The following is a 6,140-nucleotide window of genomic DNA, read 5'->3' as shown; positions in this document are numbered from 1 at the left end:
AGAAGTCTTTTCTTTTTCAAGATTTTCTGGGCAGGAGTGAGGGTAGTCATTTATTGCAGATCATTATTCTGTCAATGCTGGAGTCAAGGCAAAACAATTCCTACAGACCTATGCAGGTTTAGTACACACACCAAGAGGAACAGAGCTGCAGCAGCAGGGAGCTCTGGCTACACTGCAAAAGCTGTTGGAATGGGAAGGTGGATTACAGAGCCCACGCTAAGCGCCACACTGCTGCAGGGCTTTGTGGCATTCAGTGCTGCACTCCAGGTTAGCTGCAGCACAGGAACAGGGCTAACAGATGAACAGGAGTGTTTGCTTTTACCTAAGACAGCAGCCTGACAGCAAGAATATATTCTCTAACAAGCCTAATTACAAAAGATTTATGCAGATTTTTTTCCCCTTTGCTTGGGCTCTGAACAGTCTTTTTTCATCCTAATCACCATTTATATTAGTTTTCTTTCCTAGCTTCTTACCTTCTAGACTGCTTTTCATGATTCTACTCATTGCCTGCTAATAAATAAACAATAAACTTGTATGAGAGGCACACTATATTTAAAGGGAGGCTCACAGCTGTTTCTCTTTAGGCACCTGAATTAACCTGCTTAAATTAGGATACTAGATGCCATCAGTTTCTTCTGTAATAGGTGTGGAGAGCTGGAGTCTTCTAGGGCATAATTCAGCACATGCAGGTAAGGATCCCTTACCTAGTTACAGTGAAAGTCTGGAAACCGAAGTTGGGTGTTCTAGTTACTTTTTCTATCTCCTTGGTCACCTTAATTATTTTACTTCTTATGTTTGTGTTATTTTTTTACTTAATAAGGGCTCTCAGAGAGGAAATTACAGTTTTTCAGTTTATAGCTGGGTAGTGGAAGAGTTCAAACTCATAATCTGGGCTACAACAGAGTGATTTCTTTCTCTATAGAAGAAGGACTATGAGTCAAGCCTGATACAATTTTCTGACACCAACAGGATGTGGTCAGGTGCTGTTCCTACAGAGGTGAAAGGCGTTAACTGAGGCAGTCAAACCATAGCTGGGCTCCTGTAACAGGCTGCTAAATAATGAAATGTATTTCAGTTAAAGAGTCATTATTCAAGGAGTGTTAGCCTGTAGTGTGTGGAATAAAACTTTACTTGGGGATTTGATGAAGAACAAAGTAACATATAATAGCAATTTTTGTGTGGCAATAAGATAAGGTAGACAAATAGATGTTACTGAGGTCCTTTGAATGCTCTCCATTATAGTAATACTCATAAAATAACCATGGAGTTTCCTCAAATGGATTGCAGAACTTACATGTCATTGACTTAGTTATAATTAAACCCCTTTAAGGCAACAAGAAGGGGTTTATCACTGTAATTTTTTTAATGTAAATAATTGCTACAACTGCCTAACATCTATTTTTTCTTATTTTTATGGTTTATATGGTTGGCAGGTACATGATGAAATCTGTAATAGAAAAAGACAATATTATTTTTATATGCTTCAATGTAAACCTTGTATATTGGCTTATGTGTAAATCTTCCCAGACAACTCTGAAAGTAAATTCTGATTGCTGAGAGGTAGCAATAACAGATTGCCAAAGCAGTCTGAGATTAAAACTAGCACAGATTATGGTGGTTTATAGCGTACCTCCCACTTGCACGTGTCATGAAGAAAAAATTAAGACTTTTATTATGAGTCTCTCCTGGGACATGCAAAGGCAGTTCAGTGTTGGTGACAGAGGAAGAGGCTGTAGCACAGGTAAAAAGGAAACTGTTTGGGTGGCGTCTTGTGACCACCCATTCACAGGTATGTTAGTTGATGTAATAAATGTTGTAGCTCATGCAATCTTCACAAGGGAAGCCAATGCCTTTTTGTTTTACTTCTGGTGTTGTTTGTGTGGGTTTTTTGGGGTTTGTGTTTTTTTTATTCCAATGCCCATTTGAAATTGTAAAAGCTTCTATGGATCCTAGAACCAATTACAAATTCATTGTCCTATAGCTTTGAAGAAAACGAGCTGAATAAGCTTTAAAGGATTGTGAATTGCTCACTTGCTTTCCCAAACAGCTCTAATAAATACCTGTAGTTAACAAGACGTAGACAACTTTTTTTCTCTGGGTCATACTACCTTTTCGTAGATCTGTCTGATGATGGAATGTTCTCTGACATTCCAGGAATTTCTTTCAACTTCATAATTCTCTAAGGTCTCCTAAGCCTTCCTAACTCTTCCTCTTCTTTCCTAATATTCTTTTGCTTTAGGATGTACAGCAAATTTGAAGAGTGCAAGTCAGAGTGAGAGGAAGCCTTACACTGGGCAAGAAAGGGCTCCCCATGTTTCTGGGAACCAAGATGTCTATTGACTTTACAAGGAAGGACCTGGCTGCAGTTGGACTTCGTTATTGCATAAGCTTGAGAATGAAAGGGTAAAATTTACTGCCACCAATTTTGAAAATGTATACAGTGCTCTAAAAAGATGTATTGAAGATATGACAGCTACTCTTTTCTGTAACTTTTCCCAATCATGTATGCACTGTGGAGTGCTAACAGCAATGTATAGCAAAGAAACAAATTACTGAAGCCCTGATGTTACTGTGGAGTCATTCCAGAGCTATATGGAATGCAGGTCAAGCCACTAGCTGGAGAAAACATCAGAATCTTCATAGGTGAAGGCTATGTTGTTGTTGTTGGGGGGGGGTGTTCCACTTGTTTTCACATAACTGGTGAAAGCTCTTGCAGCAGAGTAGAACTGGCTTTCCTCCTTGATTAATTTTTTTACTCTTAAGTCTGTGTGATGCTAGGAAGCATCGGGGAATGGCCTTGCTTTGCAGATGTAATGAGAAAGTAACTATGTACTTGCAAGGATTAACATTTACTGCCACAAAAAACCTCATGTGGACAACTCAGGAAAATGAAAAAGAAAATATTTCCAGTGAGTCAGAGTTTTTTCTTATGTTATTGGGCTTAATGCCCAGCGATGCCAGCTTGTACCAGCAGAAGACAGCATCAGTTTGTGGTATCAGACAGTTATGTTTCTGCTCAACTGGTAGTTCACCATCCTGCTACCCTCTGTTTGCATATTTTTGCCAGGAAAGATGAATGCAAAATGTTTTCCAAATTGGTGATATCTGCTCCTGCTAAGTGAAAAGATGACACAGGTTACATAGTCATGGTAAATCTAAATCACTGCCTTTAAAGTTAACTTTTTCATTCTAAATTTTTTCAAGTTGGCAAATCAATCTCTAATAATTTTTCAGTTATTTTTCCCCAAACCTCATATTTCTCCTATCTAAATCTCCAGTCTGGCTTCCTGATAACTAGTAAGTTATGACAAATAATTTAAAGCATCATGCTCTTCATGTACAATATGTCTGAGAAGGGTATTCATAATCTCTTGGGCTACATATATTTTAGAATCTCAATTTAAATGCAGATTTTAAAGTTCCCAGTTAAGCATTCATGAGGGACATCTCTCACTTGATTAAAATACCAATAGTGAAAATATTTTGGATTTAACATTTTCTTCCACAGAGTGAACATAGTTAATAGGGAGTCCCAAAGAGGATAAAATTTAATGGACTTTTTTTTTTTTCAGGTAATGCAGTAATTCTCCAAGTAGGCTCATTTCAATATAACAGAATTCCAATGTACGTACTCACAAAGGAGTCAATACATTTCAGCTAATGCCTAATTCATTGTTCCTTTTGTCATCTAAATTAATATTTACCTGTACAATAATTCTTAACCAACAAGAGCTCCTGCTGGAAATAAAAAGCCCCAAACTGCAGTTTCCTGTATTGCACTCTTTCACACAGCCATGGAGCTAAAGAAGGTACTTGTATTGACAAATTAAGGTGTTTTATTCGTCTGGCTAAGTATAAATGCTAGTTTTTACAGGTCTACTCTACAATTCATTGGCAATTGTAGCCTCTTTCAGAGTACTAACCAATTTTAGGAAGCTTTGTCAGGCCAGCCAGGTAATTTAACTGGGTAAGATGGGTTCCTCTGACACTTGAGACAGCATCTTTCAGGCATGCCTTCACTGCATTGAATCATAGAATCACTTAGGCTGGAAAAAACCTTTTAGGTCGTCAGGTCCAACTGTTAACCCAGGACTGTCAAATCTGATGGCTAAGCCGTGTCCCTAAGCACCACATGGACACATTTTTTCCAAACACCTCCAGTTACGGTGATTTCACCACCTCCCTGGGCAGCCTGTTCCAATGCTTCAACACCCTTTCAGTGAAGAAAATTCTCCTGATATCCAATCTAAACCTCCCCTGGTGCAACTTGAGGCCATTTCCTCTTGTCCTATTGCTTGTTATCTGGGAGAAGAGACCAATACTCCCACCTGTCAACAACCTCCTTTCAGGTAGCTGTAGAGATAATAAGGTCCCCCCTCAGCCTCCTTTTCTTCAGGCTAAACAACCCCAGCTCCCTCAGCTGCTCCGTGTAAGCCTTGTGCTCTGGACACCTCTCACCAGCTTTGTTGCCCGTCTCTGGCCATGCTCCAGCACCTCACTGTCTGTCTTGTAGTGAGGGGCCCAGAACTGAACACAGCATTTGAGGAGTAGCTTTACCAGTGTCTAGTACAGGGGGATGATTGCTTCCCTAGTCCTGCTGGCCACACTGTTTTGGATACAAGCCAGGATGCTGTTGGCCTTCTTGGCCACCTGGGCACACTGCTGGCTCATGTTCAGCCAGCACCCCTGGGGTCCTTTTCTGCCAGGCAGCTTTCCAGCCACATTTCCCCAAGCCTGTAGTATTGCAAGGGGTTGTTGTGACCCAAGTGCAGCACCTGACACTTCTCTTTGTTGAACCTTCTATAATCTTGACCCATCGGCCCAGCCTGTCCAGATCCCTCTGCAGACCCTTCCTGCCCTCAAGCAGATCAATGCTCCCACCCAGCCTGGTGTCACCTGCAAACTTAGTGAGGGTGCACTTGATCCCCTAAATGAATATATGTGTTACCAGTGATAATGACTGACTCCCATAAGGCAAGTAATTTGTTAACTGTTTACAGGTTTGAGGGCTTGGATTTTTAAAAAATCACCGAAAAATATTTAATAGAAACTGGAGTTAAATACAGCTTTGTTTCAGAAAGCTGTATAAGTTACAAGAACCCAAGGTAAGACTCTCTAGTAAGACTGAAAATTTATCACTGTTAATTCTTAGTTTATCAATTGTATTACTCTCTAAAACACATTGAAGTCAAGTGTCTTTCATACAGTGGATTGCCTAAGCTGATCTACAGAGCATGCAGAGAAGCCAAGCTGATGTGGATTTTCTTTTTAAAGCCTAACAAAGGAACACACTGAAAATAACAAAAATTGGTCTTTTAGCACATGTTTCTCTGAAGCCTTCATAAGTGGGCTGATAAGAAACAGAGGGCTTTTGCATGATGACCTGAGCATGCCACAAGCTATATAGATGTGTCTCAGAACAGGGAGGTTTCCTTCCCTTTCCACGTGGCTGTGTTCAGTCTCAAAGCAGCCCACTGAAGGACTGCTGCCCTCGTACAGTAAAGGCAAAGGCTCAGTGGCAGTGATGGACCCAGATCACTGTGCAAAGCCAATTATTCAGGCAACATGAATTTGCTCCTGGCCCCAGAGATATGAATTTAAGGCAAGATAGGAGAAATGACTGCTGACAGACATGGATGCATAGCATATAAGGAAATATCACTCAGCATAATGATCAAAAGGGAAGGCATGCCAGCAGCCAAACGTTCCTCTAGTCTTCCTGAGGCCAGAAGCATTTCAGTGAGGAGGCTGAAGGAGATAATGAGACACTCTGAGATGCTTACAAAGAGCTCCTCTTGAAACTGATTGGCTCTGCTAGTCCTCTTAAAACATTGTGTTTGCTCAGTGTAGTTCCCTAGTTGTTCGGGTTTTTTCAGTCTTAAGTGGATGTTATTTAAATGTTATTGTTTTAGAAAGAATAAAATCCCTTCAACATCATAAACTTTACCTCAAACACAGTTCCAGGGAAATTTAGATCATAGCAATGAATATGACATGCAGCCCTACTTATTCCTTTTGAGGATGAGTCATATGTCCATCCTGGACTCTATCTCAAATGACTCATCAGCAATGGAAGTTCTCATTGACATTAATTGCAAGATGCCCAGACTTCCTCTGTCTCTCACTGTCACTAACTCTAT

The sequence above is a fragment of the Falco cherrug genome, chromosome 5 (assembly GCF_023634085.1).
Source record: "Falco cherrug isolate bFalChe1 chromosome 5, bFalChe1.pri, whole genome shotgun sequence".
Lineage (NCBI taxonomy): Eukaryota > Metazoa > Chordata > Aves > Falconiformes > Falconidae > Falco > Falco cherrug.
This window is presented reverse-complemented; position numbering follows the sequence as displayed.